This window comes from Apodemus sylvaticus, chromosome 21 (genome assembly GCF_947179515.1).
Source record: "Apodemus sylvaticus chromosome 21, mApoSyl1.1, whole genome shotgun sequence".
Taxonomy (NCBI): Eukaryota; Metazoa; Chordata; class Mammalia; order Rodentia; family Muridae; genus Apodemus; species Apodemus sylvaticus.
Window position 1 is genome coordinate 25,633,078 of NC_067492.1, and position 18,278 is coordinate 25,651,355.

The following is an 18,278-nucleotide window of genomic DNA, read 5'->3' on the forward strand; positions in this document are numbered from 1 at the left end:
ATCGTGATGTAAATGTGTTTTCCGATGGTCTCAGGTGACCCCTGTGAGAAGGTCGCTAGACTTCCCAAAAGGGCCGAGGCCCACAGGTCGAGGAACACTACTCTAGGGTCTTGTCTCACACGTGTGGCCCATTTTTTTCTTCTTGTCCCTTTCCAGGCCCATCTCCAGTTGGGAGGTAGGGGGATAGGAATGCAGGGCTTAAATATGGGACAGGTCCCGACAGGTGAGTTTTGGGAGGTCGCAGTTCCTGGGTTCCTATTTTATTCTGCCATTATATATGTTCCTCAGCCAACTGGAGCTTTGCAATATGTTTTCACACCAGGGAGTATGGATTTTCTGATATGGCTTTTCAATTTCTGGCTATTGGAGAGTTCTTCCGGATTCCATACACACAGTAAAATGGAATTTTCTGTTGGTCATGGGGTTTTGATGGGGGACCACATTGATTTGTATTCCTGTTATTTTTTTTGTTTGTTTGTTGTTAAAATTTGATAGTGTATATAGCAGTGGCTCTAATCACGCCATCTTCACACGTGTACGCGGTTACACTTTGTTCCTCCCCCCCTCTCTTCCCTTCTCATCCTTTCGTGTTCTCGTCCCTTACTTACCCCCGACATTGCCTCTCCTGCCTTCAGAATGATTCCCTGGTCCGTCAATATTTCTGTCAGTGATATAATTCTGTTCTTCCTTGTAACTGAATAAAACTCAGTCACCTGTACACACCACATTTTCTTGACCGACTTCTCTGTCAGATTGCCAACTTAGCAATATAAATATTTCAAGTCTATGAACGTGACCTGTTTATATTTTCAAATGGCTTCATGTTGGGGTCTTCACTTCGACTTGAATCATTTCATGTGGTTTCTTCCCCACACCCCCAGATCAGCTCCAGTGCAATGAACTCAGGTTTTGTTTACATGAGAACATTTAAAATTTCTCCTTAATTTTGAAGTATAGTTTTTTCACCAGCTCTGTTGGTTTGGGGTGCCTTGCCATTGCTTTATACCCTCCCTACAAGGTTACTGCTGATAGATAGCCTTATAGAAGAAGCTTCTTCGGATGTGAAGAGTTGCTTCTCTGTATGTTTGACTCTTGTAGTTTGATTATAGTGTGTCTGTAGGTGAAGCACGCCTCATGGTTCATTGAGCTTGACTTTGTGTGTTTAGTTCCTTCCTCAGATTTTGGGAATTTGGGGTCATTAGTTCTTCACCTGTCTTAGCTTCTCTCTCTCTCTCTCTCTCTCTCTCTCTCTCTCTCTCTCTCTCTCTCTCTCTCTCTCTCTCTCCTCATTTAATTTCTATAGTTGATGTATTGGCTTTGTGGCTCTTGGCCAAGCCTCCCGAGGCCCCTAAGCTCCTCTCAGTTTCCTTCATTCCTTCTTCCCCGCCCCCACCATTTCCAAGTGCTCAGTCTTCAGGCGAGCTGATCCAGCTGCCTGGTCCTGCCTGCTACTGAACTATGTAACCGTGAATGCTACTTAGTATTTTTTCTTTTTTCATTTCGGTTATGGCACTTTTCAGCTCCAGGATTTCTTGGAGTTCATTTTTGGTGGATCTTCTCATTTCTGCTCATGACTTTCTTTAGTTGTCTATTTACGCCCTTTTCCAGCTTTTTGAGAGTTCACCGTGGTTATTTTGACCCCTTTGTCTCGAGTTCAGCCATCTGTACTGCCTCAGGGCTGGTTTCTGGAGCTTTATTTACTCACTGTTTGCTGTGTTTACGTCTTTATTTATGTGTCTCCAAAGCCTTTGCTGTGATTTGAGCATCTGAAAAATAACCTCCTCTCCTCATGCTTAGAGGTTGGCTCTTGTGCAGATGAAGGCTTCTACCTTTAAGCCCAGATAGAGCTCTGAATCCCCTCAAAGCTTTCCTGGGGATACGTCCTCTCTGAGTGGTAGAGGGACTTTTTAATAAGTGTCTGGGCTTGATCTTTTCAGGAGATGCCTCTCTCATGCCCCCTGGTGTCTCCACGTGGAATCGCAAAATCTTTACCCCAGCCTCCTCCAAGTTTGCCTGGTTGGCAGAGGCTTCCTGAACGCCCATTCGAGTCAGTACTTAGGTCTGGAGAGAAAACCCAGGCACCTCCCAGAGAAGCCAAAATGTTGACTGCATAGCTCATTCTTTTGTTTTGGCTTGAGACAGGAATCCTGTATGGGAGCTTTTTCTCCTGGTTGTGTCACACTGCACTGGGTCCAGGGATTCCTTACCAAATAAATAATACCCCAGTTGGTGATGCTGTAAATTGTCATATATTTCTTCGCACAGTCAAGAGTGACTGTGCATATGTAACAATACACAGCTATAGCAGCTGCACTCTGACCTCCACAAGGCTAAGGAAGAGGGTGCAGCCTCCCCCTCCTTCCAGCCTGAGCCCTTTGTCGTGAGTGAGGTGAGTGAGTGAGTTTCCTCCCATTGCTTTTTTTTTTAAATGCTAAGAGCCTGGTCTTTGTAAATATCTCTACTAGGTGTTGTTACCACTGTTATGCAGATGAGGAGAATGAGGCCCAGGGACTTCATACCACTTCCTGTGCTGTAAGCAGTTGGAGGTGTAGGTGAACTCAGGCCTGCTTTCCTGCATAGTCAAGTTTCACTCTTCCCTTGACAATGGATGCAGTGGCCCACTCTTAATCATGCATCCTCTAGTGACCCTCACCGTGCCTGGCGGGGTGTGGGGTGAGCTTAGTGTGTAAGCAGGCTCCACAGGTAACTAGTTGTTCTTAGTGTGTAAGCAGGCTCCACAGGTAACTAGTTGTTCTTAGTGTGTAAGCAGGCTCCACAGGTAACTAGTTGTTCTTAGTGTGTAAGCAGGCTCCACAGTTAACTAGTTGTTCTTAGTGTGTAAGCAGGCTCCACAGGTAACTAGTTGTTCTTAGTGTGTAAGCAGGCTCCACAGGTAACTAGTTGTTCTTAGTGTGTAAGCAGGCTCCACAGGTAACTAGTTGTTGCAGGGCAGTAGCTTCGCTGTCCCCTGTTCCCCGACTTGCCCCAGCTCCCTTGCTTGAGTGGCCAACTTTCTGGTTTCCTCTGCATATGTTCTGGAAGTCTGGGGCAGGGTAAGCTTCTGAGCCTGGAACAAAAAAAAAAAAAAAAATAAAAAATAAATAGAGGGAGGATAAAATCAGACACTGGGCCAGCAATTTAAACACGCCAAACAAGAATCCCCCCTCCCTCCTGCCAGTTGCTCCCACTTTAGAGAAAAATTGTCAGTGTATTGGTTTTGTTACTCTAGGTCTCTTTACTGCCACCTGCTGGAAGTTAGTGGTGACATACACATTTCTGATAGTGACTCATAAAGATATTCCCAAAGGCAGTGCAGACTCTTAGGCTGTCTGCATGGGTGGCCATTCTAGAAGACAAATCAGAACATTTGGAAGCATTGGAGAGGTTTATGGATCTTCTTTGATGTTTGGGTTTAGGCTATTTGGTTCTGTACAGTATGAGTCCCCAATCTTTGAACTCACCACACTGGCTCACACCTGTTCATATACCAGTGATTGAAGGGAGCCTTGATTGAATGAAGGGTGTTAGGGCACAACACAAAGGTCCTTGAGCCTGCAGATCTCCAGAGAAGCCAGGAATGTTAAGCACACATGATGGTCTTTCCAATGGGAAAGTTGAAAAACATATTCTTTCACTAGAAAGCTGGAGATTGGAAGTGGTTAATAGCCTGGTGATCTGTGTTGGGCCATATCCAGGCCCTACAGTCATGACTGGAGGTGGCTAGTAATCTAAATGACCCTTAAAGCCAGGGGGTCCCCAAGTTCCCACAACCAGGACTTAGCTATTTGGCTAATAGCCCAAATGATCTCTATTATATCTGTATGATGGAATTCAGGCCAAACCTTTCCACAGGTTCTTAACCCAGTATAGGCAGAAAATCTCTAGAACCCATTTCCTTGGAAGAAATGACATTTTCCCTGAGTCAAGTTTCAATGTAGTTATGCTTCCTTGTGCTCTTGGGATTGTAATTATACCAGGAAAGATTTTCCTGAGTTATACTGTTCCCAGTTATTCACTGGGAATGAGCAACCAGGGATCAGATTCCTGGAAGTCTTGAGCCAGGTCACCAAGGTCAGTATGAACCTAGTTTTCATTCTCACCTCTTTGTGGTTTGCTTCTCTGTCCGCCATTACTACCTCCAGGGTTTCCCTCATGTGGCGCCCAATATGGGATCAACCTTACATTATTCATTCATCCACCCATTCTTGCACTAATTCCCAAACTACCAAGGCAATTCACGTCTCTCCAGAAAACCACTGTTCTGGTAGGCACTGAAGGATCAGTGGCGAGAGAGGGAAGATGGACAAGCACACGGGATGCAGCAGTACCTCTGTGCCTTTCTCATGTCAGGCCTTCACCTGTTCTGATGTCAGCCACCCAGTGACCAGTTCTGACAGCTCAGACTCACCTTGCCGTCACAGCATCTATGCCAAAAACCTGTTGTTTTTCTGCTTTGGGCCTTTCTCCATTGTGGGTCCCTCTTAGTCCACGTAAGCTTGTTTGCACAAGCCAATTGTTAAAATGCATGCAGGGTTTGTTTTTAACAAGATATGCTGAGCGACAGCCAAACATGGAACTGACCGTTACAAAGGAAGACATCCACATTCACGGATCCCTAGGCTCAGGATGGATGTGATTCAATCCTGAAACATCAGGATTGATCTGGAGGCCAAAGAGGGTAGAGCGTGGGGGAGTTCCTGAAGGAGTGGGAAGGCATGCAGATATACTAAGTTAGCTAAAGACTGAATAGTTTGAAAAAAACTGGAGTGTCTGACTCTGGGGTATTGCTTGGTCTGAGAAAGGGGTGTGGAGTGGGGGGTGTGGGGTATGGGGTGTGGGGTGTGGGTTGTTTGGTTTGTATCAAAGGTAAAGTGGCTTAACTATCCTCAGAAATGGGCTAGCTCTCAGAGGGACAGTCTTCCCAAATGTTAAAGCATCTAGAATACAGACAATAGAAAAAGTGTTTACAGAAAGCACGACCCACTCCTCCCAGAGCTGCCAGCTGCTGTGGAGGCTGGGAGTTGTGGATAAATGCTCTACCCTTTGTCCTTCCAGGGACCCATTCCTGGGGCCTTCCTTCCTGTTGCCTAGAGTGACTTTGCTTCTTAAATCTAATTACTTGTGCTTTTCTGTGTACTTTCCACACACACTTTGAAGATATTTTTCTTCCCTCTGTCATTCTCCCCTGTACCTGTTTGAGACTCCATGTAAGCTACCTAGCTCTGGCAGCCTTGTGGATTTCTTCTTTCTTTCTTTCTTTCTTTCTTTCTTTCTTTCTTTCTTTCTTTCTTTCTTTCTTTCTTTCTTTCTTTCTTTCTTCCTTCTTCCTCTTCTTCCTCCTCCTTCTCCTCCTCCTCTTCTTCTCCTTCTTCTTTTTCTCTTCTTCCTCTTCCCCTCCCTCCCCCTCCTTCTCTTCCTCTTCTACATATATAATGTGTAGGTGGTTTACTTTCATGCATGCATATGTGCCACATGTGGGGATATCGTCTTCATCCGATCCCCTGGTACTAGAGATACAGATAGTTGTTAGCCACCATGTGGGTGCTGGGGACTGAACCCTGTCGTCTGTAAGAACAAATGCTCTTAGCCACTGAACCAGCGTTAGAGCTTTTGCCCAGTACTCAGGAAAGCTTCCTTGAGAAAGATGAAGAATCTGCTTTATTGGTTGAAAGGACGGGGCACAGAGCAGCTCAATCAGGGAGAGCGGAAGAGTCAAGGCCCTAGGGCTAGATGGAAAAATGAGCAATTCTAGGAGGGCTTCCAGACTTTCAGAGATACTCCACCCCTGACTTCTTTTTTATTTTTATTGTTGTGGAAATATCTTTATTTTTTTATTGATATATTTTTATTTACATTTCAAATGATTTCCCCTTTTCTGGGTCCCCACTCCCCGCAAGTCCCATAAGCCCTCTTCCCTCCCCCTGTTCCTCCATCTACCCCTTCCCACTTACCTGTTCTGGAATTCCCCTATACTCTTGCACTGAGTCTTTCCAGAACCAGGGGACACTCCTCCATTCTTTTTGAACATCATTTAATTTGTGGATTATGTCTTGGCTATTCAAAGTTTCTTGCCAGTTTCATAGTACTTTGGTCTTCATTGCTCCAAGAAACAAAATCCCCATCATGTCTTGCACCAAGATCTAGTCACATATCACAAAGGGGAGAGCGTGTCTGAGTGTGGACACATGCCTATTCAGTTTTGAGTATGTGAAGGTAGGTGAGTTCCTACAGTCAAGGGCAAAGTGCATAAGTAATTAGATTTAAGAAGCAAATGTTTGGCTTTGTTCCCCAGGATAGTGGCAGCAGTGAGAAACAGTCTCCTTTTTATTTATTTATTTATTTATTTATTTATTTATTTATTTATTTTTGGCACTCCTTCCTCTCAAGAGTGCCCAGAGATCCATCTTTTTCATGTCTTGGGCTGTCACAGAGATGGCTTTGCCTGGGTTCCTGGAAAGGTCATCTCTGACCCTGGTCAGTTTACTGTGGTAAGCCCCGATGGGTCTCTGTCTCCATGTCTTGATCCCTGATGCCAGGCTCTGAAGCGCTGGAGTCTCAAGTATTTGCCTTTGCTTGCAAGCTGAGGTCTAAGTGCTGTCTCGTCTTAAAGTGAGTTTGGTTTCTCTCTTTTATTCTCTTTGGATCAGGACTCTGGTGTTTAAATCCTGCCTTGGTAGGACTGGATAATTTTTTAACTTCATTTACCTCAACCACATAGGGATGGTCCTGAGCCTGATCCGAGTGACAATAAGAGGTCTGATGTCACCTAGCTGTCCCCTTTCAAACTCTAGAGTTGGAGTGAGGTGTCTGAGGCAGTCTTGATCTCTGTCCCTCTGCGCGAGGATTCCAGCCGCCGCCAGGGGGCGCTGTGGCCACGCGGCGGTCCGCTAGCCTCCCCAGCCTGGTGAGCCTAGCCTCGCTGCCGCTGCCGCCACCACTGCCCCTCTTGGAGCTCTAGTTGCAGCGCTGACTGGGCTCTGGGTTGTGTGCACATTCCAACCCGGTCCGTCAATGCATGCTGTCACATTTGGAAGCTCTGATGAGATTCGTTACCCTCTGGCCTCGGTTTGCAAGTCTGGAAAGTGGCTCTGTGGTTCTGCCTGCTGCCCTGCGGCCACTCCTAAGCTCCAGGTCTCCTGGTTTCTTTTCTCGGGCTCACTGGGTCCTGGAACTCGGGTTGCCTAACTCGGTTAAGTCCCTTCAGTTGTCTTGCTCGAGAAAGCTACTTCTTCTCTCTTGCTTCTCCCACCTTTCTCTCTCTTGTCAGCCCCCTCCCCCATCTTATTTTTTATTGCTGGTCAACTGAGGACTTAGTTCGAGTCTGGTGCTCCAGGAGACCTGTGCTCTAGGGCGTGGTTTTCCCACCCCTAGGTCCATTCTACAGTTGCTGCTTTCTACACGGGGTGAAAACTTAGACGTCTCCGTCTAACAGCCTTGCTTCTAGCCCTGCCTCAGCCCTAGCCTAGGAGGGAACAGGATCTAAGGATTTCCAAGTGTCAACCAGACTGGGTTGTTCTGGGAACCACCTGACACTTGCACCGGCCTGGGGATAGAGGAGGCACTTGCTTTTAGGTGGCTTTGGACCACTGAGGCAAGTTGCTTCTGAGAGGTGGGTCTTGAGGTTGCATTTTAACATTTCACCCAGGGCGATGCTGACCTTAGAGACTGCTGCTCCAAGAGGAACCTCTGTCGTGGATGAGGACGGGTCATCCGATCCCAGCAGCTGCAGTGGGCTTGAGTCCTTGGGTCCGTGGGAAGATGGTTGGGAGCCCAAGAGAAGGAGGGAGGAGTCACTCGTGGTTGCAGGTGCTGAATGGTAGTTTGCAGGGACCTGCGCTGAGCAGGTGAATGTGGCCTTTCTTCACACTTTCAAACAGCACAGGGTGAAGGCTCATAGAAAAACCCGAAGGTTTGTCATCGGAAAGTGACGACGGGTAGCCATTGTCCGTCTCCGCCTGGGGGAGGCAGTAGTGAGCTACCCAAGGTTAGTGCTTCCCTACCTGAGGGCAGGGTGACAGGGAAGACCTGGAAGCCTGGGCTGACTGGGTGGGTTCGGGACCCCAGAGCACAGGCTGTGCCCCCCGCTGCCCATCTTTGGGACGCAGATCTTCCTTTGCCACCTGCCTCCTCCTGGAGTCCCCCTCTGTTATGACAGTGTCTCCAGGAAGCTGACAGAGTAATGAAAATAATTTAGAAATGCCTAACAGGGGACCCACACCTCCATATTTTTTAAAGGCAGATATAAAAAAATGTAAAGGGTGTAAAAGCACTGCTCTCCCCCACCCCGACCCTGGCCTCCCAGCGACTTCCCCCCCAGGCAACAATTAGTGGCGCTTCCTGCACAGCTTTCCACAGACTGTGAGGCTACAAACACGTACGGCCATATGTCTCCCTTTAAAAATACAGCGCATTATACAGACTCTTCTACACCTTGGTTCGTCCTAAAAATACATTTTAAAAATATATCTTCCAGACAGCTCGGTATCACCATCTGAGGCCGCTCTCTGTCTCCCTGAGTGGTTGAGGCTGTATCCCCGGGGACAGCAGATCCCTTCACTTGCCAAATGACCACAGGCAAGTAGCTTAATCGGTCTGTACACCAGTTGCTCATTAAAAGACAAGAGACAACAATAACAATAATGACACTCATTTCGTGAACTCATGAGAACTCAAGGTCACACACAGAAAATAGTCCGTATAGTGCCTGGTGGGCAGAATGTGCTCATCGTACTATATACCAGTTGCTCATTAAAACGAGACAACAACAACGACAACAACAATAATAATAGTCTCATGAGTTCATGAGAATTCAAGGTCATAAACAATGAATAGTCACTCCACATAGAACAATGATTCTCAACTTTCCTAATGCTACAACTCTTTAATACAGTTCCTTACGTTGTGCTGACCCCCAACCATAAAATTGTTTCATTGCTACTTCATAACTGTAATTTTGCTACTGTTAGGAATCATAATGTAAATAACTGATGGGCAGGACAGCTGATATGCGACCCCTGTGTGGGTCTCAATCCGCAGGATATGGGGCCTGGAGTGCAGTAAGTGCTCAATGAGTTTGGGTTATTAGGGTCATCACATTTTCAGTCTGAATGCCCGGCCTGGCAGTGGGTCATAGAAGAGCTCTTGACGCTGGGGGCCTTCGTGGTGAGAGGCCGTGCCTCTCACCAGCTGTGTGCCCTTGAAAGGAAAAGATTTTCCAGACTCTCTGGTCCTCCTGAGCCGTCTATAGCATTTGGTTTTAGTCACTTGCAGGGGTGGGGGGAGTTGGGGGCCAGATAGATAAAGGACAAACACTGCTCCTGGGGCAGGGCTTAGCACATGTCAGTAATGAGAGTATTATGAAAAACATCGGCAGCGACTGTCCTTTAAGCCTTTACCGTGAGCCCGGTGTGTGGCTTAAGGGGCCTCCTGTGAGCTCCCAGTAACCCTGGGCCATTTATCTCCCAGCTCTCTCAAGCCCTCCTGTGTGTCTGACGTGGTCTGTGCTTCTCAATGGGGTAGCTACTATATTATCCCTGTTTGTACTGGCTGGTTTTGTGTGTCAACTTGACACAAGATGGAGTTATCACAGAGAAAGGAGCTTCAGTTGAGGAAGTGCCTCCATGAGATCCAGCTGTGGGGCATTTTCTCAATTAGTGATCAGGTGGGGAGGGCCCCTTGTGGGTGGTACCACCTTTGGGCTGGTGCTCTTGGGTTCTATAAGAGAGCAGGCTGAGCAAGCCAGGGGAAGCAAGCCAGTAAGAAACATCCCTCCATGGCCTCTGCATCAGCTCCTGCTTCCTGACCTGCTTGAGTTCCAGTCCTGACTTCCTTTAGTGATGAACAGCAATGTGGAAGTGTAAGGGGAATAAACCCTTTCCTCCCCAACTTGCTTCTTGGTCATCATGTTTTGTGCAGGAATACAAACCCTGACTACGTTTTACAGCAAAAGGGCCAGCTAGCCGTGAAGAGCTCGGTTAGGAGCTGGTGAGATGGCTCAGTGGTAACAGCATGTACACAAGGACCCACATTTGAGTTCCTGGTCCCCACATAAAGCCAAAAGCCAGCTCTGGCTGTGCATGTCTGCAACCCCAGCTTTGGAAGGGAGAGACAGGCTGATTGGTTGCCAGAGCTCCCTGCCCAGTCAGCCAGGCAGAAATGGCAGGTGTTTGGTGAGAGACCCCTTTTTAAGGCAATGACGTAGAGGGACAGAGGAAGACACTTGACGTCTTCCTTTGGCCTCCATATGCACACATGTCTGTACACCTATAGTCATGCAACACACATACACAACACACACACATATAACACATACACATACATATACAACACACACATTCTTGACCACACATACACAATACAGACATGCACACACATGCATACACACATGCATAAACAACATATATACACATATACAACACATGCACACATACACAACATATACATATTTGACGTATACATACACACATGCACATACTATACAACACACACATACTTGACATATACATACACACATGCACACACATGCATACACAAGCATATAAAACACATACACACACATGTGTGTACATACAAAGAGAGGGAAGGGTATAGGGAGGGAGGGAGGGAGGAAGGGAGAGAGATACTGAGGACAGAGTATGAACTGTGAATGTGTCTGGTCATTCCCTGAGGTTCCTAGAGACCTACTCCTGGGCCTTCCTTTCTCCTTCTTCCTTCTTTCTCTTTCCTCTCATCCACTTCTCTCCCCTTCCTACGTCTTTCCTCTGCCTCCTAACTCCCTTTCCCTATGTTCTGACCTCCCTGACTTGTCAGACGCTGGATGTGTTCAGAGGATGTGCGCAAAGCCCTTAGATACAGGAGCATAAACCCACGAGCAGACACTGCAGACACGGCCGGTCTGTGCCCCGGTCACGGCTCCTGTGCAGGCACACCCGTGCATGCCGTGTGTGGCTCTGGCTGCCCATGGGTAGTGGGTACAGAAACCACAAGTCCTCTTAGTGTGCCCCATCCACGTGTGGTGCGAACAGCCTCCAGTGCCCAGAACTTCCCTCTGTTATTTCAGATGTGGTGGACCAGCAGGCCCTGACCACCCAATCATTTGTCTGGTGGAACGCTGACATTAGGGCCGGAGGGAGGTGGCCAGTCTTTGGCTTCATTCAACCTGGTGTCCCTTTTGATTCTGCTGCCTCTGTATGGGACAGGCAAGCACAGCAGGCTGCCTGGTAGCCAAGAACTATATCTGGTTTGGGTTATGCACACTTCTAACATTGCACTTAGAAGCCTAGCTTCTGTATGTGTACGCCACACACACCCCTCTATAAGCAAAACACCCGGCAGCCTGAGACCCCCACCTACACTGACTGCACATGCACCCCTCTCCAAACATTAAGGGCAAATTTCTCTGTGCCCATAAAATAACCAGATTTAGGCAGTTTTAACCCAAATATATTTCCAGCGAATCTGGGTAAGAAGACCAGTAGGCTGATCAGACCAGAACTGGTTTTCCGTGCATGTGCGTAAGGCAAACTGTGTTCTCAAAGTTAACTTTTATGGGGAACTCCCAAATTTACTGCTTCACATCTATGCATAATTGGGCATGCTTGTGATTAAAGGAGATGCATTCTGGGAAGAGTCACGCACAGCATGATTATATGATCTAATTTCTCAATCAAAGTAGAGAATCACCCAAACCACACCCCTTGGTAGCAGTCTCTCCTTCCTTTACACCCCATAAAAAGATACCCCAGGCTGGAACCTGGGTCCCTTGAGTACCCCTACTCTTGTAGCCTAGTGTTCCCTCACCTTTTCTATCGATTTGCTTGAAATAAACGTCCCTTGATACTTTTGCAGATCTTTGGGGGCTTTTATTTCACATCTTTGAGTATGATTAGGTTGAGAACTCTGGAAACACTTGGCTGCATCCCCAACCATGGATGATATTTAATAGTTCTTAGCTCTGCAGCCTGGGTCGAATTGGGCGGGTAACATCTGTGGAATAAATCCTGTTGTGCCTGGGTATAGTTTGTACTCCAAGAGCTCATATTTTGGTAGCTTGGTGCTTGGGGTAGAACCTTTAAAATGTGGTCCCCATCCTATCCCATCCGCTTGCTCTGGTGACACCATCTGCCAAGAGGTTCTTATCTGAGCTGAGCCATGTCCTTGAACATCCAAAACTCAGAGCTCAATAGACCACCTTTCTCACTAAAATAACTCGCCCAAGGGATTTTTCTCATCACAACAGAAACAGACTAATAAAATGGAGAAGAAGATATATAGGCAAATATAAGGCTCAAGTCTGGCCCTATGTAGAGAGCAGTTTTCAGGGAACAGATTGCTATAATATGACCCAGCACGGCTGACTGTTCAAACCCACAGTCCACTCCTAGAAGGTTATGGCATTTGTACTTACACTCCCCTATGATCCAGAGAAACTGGGATCTTGAGCTGGGTGACGTCTCCTGCAGGGAACAATCCCAACCCATGGGACTATAGCAGCCGTGAGTTGGGTGAGCACACACAGCCTGTGCAACTGGGCCTGGACCCAATATTGCAATTTGTCTGGGGCCTCAAATGATGAGGTTGTGAAGGAATGTCTGCGGAGGTAGGTGGGCGTGGCCTGGGAGCCTGATGGCACCCGTTGCTAGGCTCTGTAGCCCTGTTGCTAGGCTTTCTAGCCCCAGCTGCCAGCGTCCTTCCTGGCCAGCCCAGTGCACCCACATCTGGATGCAATTGTCTGAAGCTGCTGGGGTGGGGTCCAGGCTGTGGCTGGGGTGCTGTGCAGACCACACAGGGTCCTTGCTTGCTCTGGTACTCCACGTGGGTCAGGAAGGCAGAGGAGAAAAAGAGAGGCATGTGGGTGGGAGGATGTGGGATGTGCCAAGCACGTCTCTTTCTTCTGAAGACTTTTTGGCTTTCCCCAGCAACTCAGAATGTCCAAAGGAAGAAGCTGACTGAACCCTAGCCACGCCTCGTCTAAATCAAGCAGACCCTCTGCACACATGTTTTTACTTCTAAACTCATCAGAGCCTGTACAGAGTCCCAAAAATAAACCCTGAACTCTCTTCATGCCCCACCCTCTCCTCTGATTTCTTTTTTCCCCATCGTGACTTGAACATGGTTGGCAGTTTGCCCTCTTTCTCTGGTCTTAAGCAGCAGGGCCTCTTGCAAAAGTTCATACCGAATAAATTTACTGAGGGTCAGTGGGACAGACGTGGGGTTCTGCTGAGAGAAACAACTTGTTCTTTGGCACAGAGGGTGTTAACACTAGAGAAAACCCAGCCCAGAGAGGAGCAGTGACTTATTTCAAGTCACGTAGCCAAGATTCACCTTGAAGTGATATATAGCAGGAGACATTGGGCTACAAGCACAGCCCCATGAGCTGCTAGACCCTCTCCAGAATAACTGGGATTGTGTCTTATGTGTGTTGATGGAACCCCAAGGCAAAACATGGAGGCTTCATGGTAGGAGGCATCAGGGAGGGCTGGAAGAGAGGAATCCTGACATGATAACCAGGACTCAGTTTCCTAACTTATTTATTTGGCTGTAATGGACCCATTTGGAAATAGTAGTGTAACAGGAATTCCATTGTCATAGTCAGGGTTTGTATTCCTGAACAAAACATCATGACCAAGAAGCAAGTTGGGGAGGAAAGGGTTTATTCAGTGTACACTTCCACATGGCTGTTCATCACCAAAGGAAGTCAGGAGAGGAGCTCACACAGGGCAGGAAGTTGGAGGCAGGAGCTGATGCAGAGGCCATCGAGGGGTGCTGCTTACTGGATTGCTTCCCCTGGCTTGCTCAGCCTTTTTTCTTATAGAATCCAGGACCACCAGTCCAGGGATGGCGCCACCCACAATAGGCTGGCCCTCCCCTCTTGATCACTAATTGAGAAAATGCTTTACAGCCGAATCTCATGGAGGCATTTCCTTAAGGAAGGTTCCTTTCTCTGTGATAACTCCAGCCTGTGTCAAGTTGACACACAAAACCAGCCAATACAGTCACTAACATTTGTGGCTTACTGAGCAAGGAGCACATACACCTCCATGTGTCATTCTGTCTAACCTTCTAGTTTCAGACAGGCACTGGGAATTCTAGGCTGAAGCTAAGGAAAGTCAGGCTTGGGCAGATGAACTGATTTATCTAGAATGTTCAGTCAGTCTCAAACCTGGGCCACTGGTGACTCTAGCCTTCTTATTGGTTGCCATTTTTCTTTGCTCCATAGGCTTGGGGTGAAAGGTCACAGAGATCTTGGGTGGGGTAAGGTAGAAAGTCCTGTGATCGCTATTAGAGTGGCAGAGTCCTGCCAGAAAAGGAGGTAGAGGATCTAAGGGCAGAAATTCTCTCTGGCTGGGCCTCCTCAGTGGATCTCCTGGGGTCTCCTGGGGTCTCGCAGCCTGTGGAACTGAGTCCTAGCCCCTCCTGTGTCTTCTGACTCCCAGAGTACATTTGGGATAACTCTGATGTAATCTGTGGATATCAAGTTATCAGAGGATGAACTTCTGGATTAGCTATCTCAGTTGAGCCAGCGAGGTTCCTGGGCGAGTGCTGGCTCTGTGGTTCATCTAGAGGATACCTCGGTCTGCTGGCTGCTCATGCTTCTGCCAAAACAGATTGTGCAGCTCCCACAAAGAGAGTGCACCTGACCAGCTCCCTCCACTACCCAGCCCCTTACCTGATGGCTGACCTGCCTCGGACCTTCCAAACGGCTGACTAGAGGTCAGGGAAGATAGTCTGCGACCAGTGCCGCCCAAGGCATTCTAGGCAGCAATGACATCACTGAGCTGCCCTAAACTGAAGTTGCAGAGAGCAGAACTCTTGATTGGCAGCTGGCTTGGGTGGGGCTCTTCCTAAGTGTCACTGACCAAGTGAATGATCTAGGGACTTCCCAGTCTTCTCTAGCTCGGGGACTGGGTGGAATCCATGTTTTGAGCACAGTGCTGCCTACTGCTGCCTGCACATAGTATTTTACCAGGTTAAGAACATGGCCTTCCTCCTCAGTGCTAGGCATTTATTTATCCATCGCAGATGAGATAAGGAAGATGGGGCTGCGGGAGGTTTGATGCTGGGAATCGAAGGGCAGCTCAGCCTCTGTGTGGAGCAGCTGGGTGAGCTCTGCAGCAGGCTGTGTTCTGGGGAGACAATATTGGAAGAGAATTACAGGTTTCCTTTCTGGGCAGCAGACAGAGCATTCCCAGGTTCCCAGGCTCCGTTCCCCTCTCTACCCTGGCTTGGAGCCTCAAGGATCACCATTTTTGGCTGTTGGAGCCCTTGTGTGCTCCACCCTCTTTGTCAGTTGGATTTAGCTTTTGAGCTTTCTTAGCCAAGTTCTCCTGGATGGATAAGATGTTCTGGATGGGGTCTACAGGAGTTGGGGGAGGTAGTGGCTTTTCTCCTGCCGCCTTCAGTCGCTGGTTTGTCTTTAGTAGGAGCTTCAGGAAGATGTCTGGTGAGCAGTGTCTCTGTGATGCTCCTTCCCACGGAAGCGCTGAGGGAGGAAGGGTGCTCGTGGAATTCGGGAAGCTAAGAAAACTTAACCACAACTGCATCTCATGAGAATGGATTGTCGTGGAGTTCTTCCACCTGTTGGTGGGTGAGACCTCACAATGTCAGTCTTTGTGTCCATGCAGAAGTAACATTCATGGACCTCAAATGTGAGCGCTTTGGCGACTGACCGTGAGGGAGGGCAGAGATGCATCTCCAGTAACGCTCTTCCTCTTTGGAACTGAGGGGTAGATACACTCCGCCTTTTCAGAGCTGACCAGAGGCGGCGCAAGGTCAAGTCTCCGAGGTGCCCTTCTGCATCTGTCCCAGCACCCACACCTTCTCTATGGGCTGCTGTGGGGTTTTTTTGGCATCGTCTCTCCTGTTCTTTGGATCCCATTAGTTATCTAGACTGTTCCTCTTCCTTGACTGGAGGACAGAAACGTTCCATGCTCAGAGAGGAGGTGTCAAAAGGCATGGGAGAGTCCGGAGCTCCATTCGAGAGAGCAGGACAGGCGACTAAAGTGACTAATCCGGCAACTTCCCCACGGTCAGACGCACACTTATCCCGTGGGAATAGGGAGCGGATGGGCAGAGAGTGGGATTAGCTGGTGTTAAGTCCTGGGTTTTTATAGTGTCTGACTTCCAGGAGAGCCAGTAATAGGCTTGCTTCTTCCATCTTTCTGAATGAGGAAGCGGGCAGATCCTAGGAACAGCAGCTGGGGTTCCTATTGTGAGTGTGTATGCATGTGCCTGTGTGTGTGTGTGAGAGAGAGAGGGGGGGAGGGAGGGAGCACACATGCATGCAGGCATGCACAAGCAGCTGGAGCCCATGCACCTAGTTACATGGTTTGGCTTGTGCATATCCCCCCACCCCACCCCCACCCCCGCCCCAAATTCTAACAATGTACTTACCAGCTCGAAAACCTTACCTGTGTGCACTGTCCATACACACCCCACCCTGAATGATAGAACATGTTTCTCCTCCACTCAATAACCATCAAACATGGGCGACTTTTATTAAAATATATTCCCATCACATCCTGGTTTAGTAGGAAGGCTGCTCTGGTCTAGACTGGCTGGAGGTGCGTTTTTAGGAAGGAAAAGCTGTTTGTGTAGGTGAACACTCATTCAGTGGGAATCTCCTATTTACCATCTTATGCTGTGCATAATTGGACATCCATGTGATTAAAAGAAGATGTGTCATAGGAGGGGGCAAGAGCTGTCACTGATTCTTTTACCCTACCTATCAAATCAAAACAGAGAACCTCCCTCACTACGTCTCTTACCAAACCCCTCCTTCTCTTGCGCCCACACCCCGCACCCCCACCATGATCTCTTCAGGCCCCTCAGTATCTCCACACTTAGGCCAGTTGATCTTTTGTGTATTCTAACTTATTCTGAAGCTTTGTTTAAATAAGGTTGACTTCACAATCCACAAGGCTTTTTATCTTAATTCCCTAAAAAGGGGCCAAGACCCTGGAAACACCCGGTCCATGTCACTATTACATGTAACCCTATTACATAGGCTGTTTATAGTATGAGGGAGAGGGAGGGAAGGAGGGAGAGAGGGAAAGAGGGAGGAGAAGAAGGAAGGGAAGGAGGAAAGAAGGGAGGGGAATATGGAGTGCGAGAGGGGGAAGAAGAGAGAGAGAGATTATGTAATAGATATTATATAAAGCGGAGAGGCTGGATTCAGTTGCTTTTCAAGGCGTTTAGAAGCCGTCCAGGGCCCTTTAGAGACAGGCCAGAAGAATGGTGACAGGCTGGCTCGCAGGCCCATGACCTTGGCCATCTGTGAGAGGCTGTGTGGCTCAGCTTACAATATTTCCACACTCTGTCTTCTACCTGTGAAGCTATCAGGGGCCAGTGTTAAGCGACACCTTTGAGTTCTTCTGGCCTCCTGGCTCTTGCCTCTCTTGTAGGTCTGGGATAAATTAACCTCCTCCTGCCTTTAAGACAGGCTGTTATGAGCCCCCATGGGGGCTGGAGAGATGGCTCAGTGGTTAAGAGCACTGACTGCTCTTCCAGAGGTCCTGAGTTCAATTCCCAGCACCCACATGGTGGCTCACAACCATCTGTAATGGGATGTAATGCACTCTTCTGGTGTGTGTCTGAAGACAGCTACAGTGTACTCATATAAATAAAAATAAATAGATAATATTTTTAAAGAAAGGGCTGGAGAGATGGCTCAGTGGTTAAGAGCACTGATTGCAACGCTTGTGTAAGAAGCTAAGAAAGGTTCGGCGGCGGCGGCGGCGGCGGCGGCGGCGGCGGCGGCGGCAGCGGCAGCAGTGGCTGCTCCAGCTGAAGGGCCATCAGCAGTGGAACCAAGGCGACACAGGGACCAGTTAGGCCCTGCGCCCACGACTACTGACCTTCGCTGACCAGCCGGGCAGCAAGCAGCTGCAGTTGTGCGGTGCCTTTCCTGCAAGGAGGCCACTTCAGAACTCGGCCTCCCACCAGTCAGGAGAGGCGCATCCATCTTGGTTCCATACTCCACGGATCGGACTGAGGTACACAAACATAATCCGAGGCCAACACCGCGGTGGTCTGAGCCCGACGGGCGTTGGCCTGCACCCAGGCCCTGGGCGGGTGGGGGGGGGGCATCGGGGTGCCAACCCAGGCAGGAGGTTTTTTTGCACAGGCCTGCGAGCGCGCCGCCGCCATTTTGCCTGCAGGACTACAGAGAGCTCAGGCGGGCAGACCTGTAACAGGCATAGCCTAAGGCTAACAAAGCGGGGGTCCAGGCCCCAAAAGGCACAGGACTGACCCCAAGAACTGGGCGGCTTGGTGGGCCA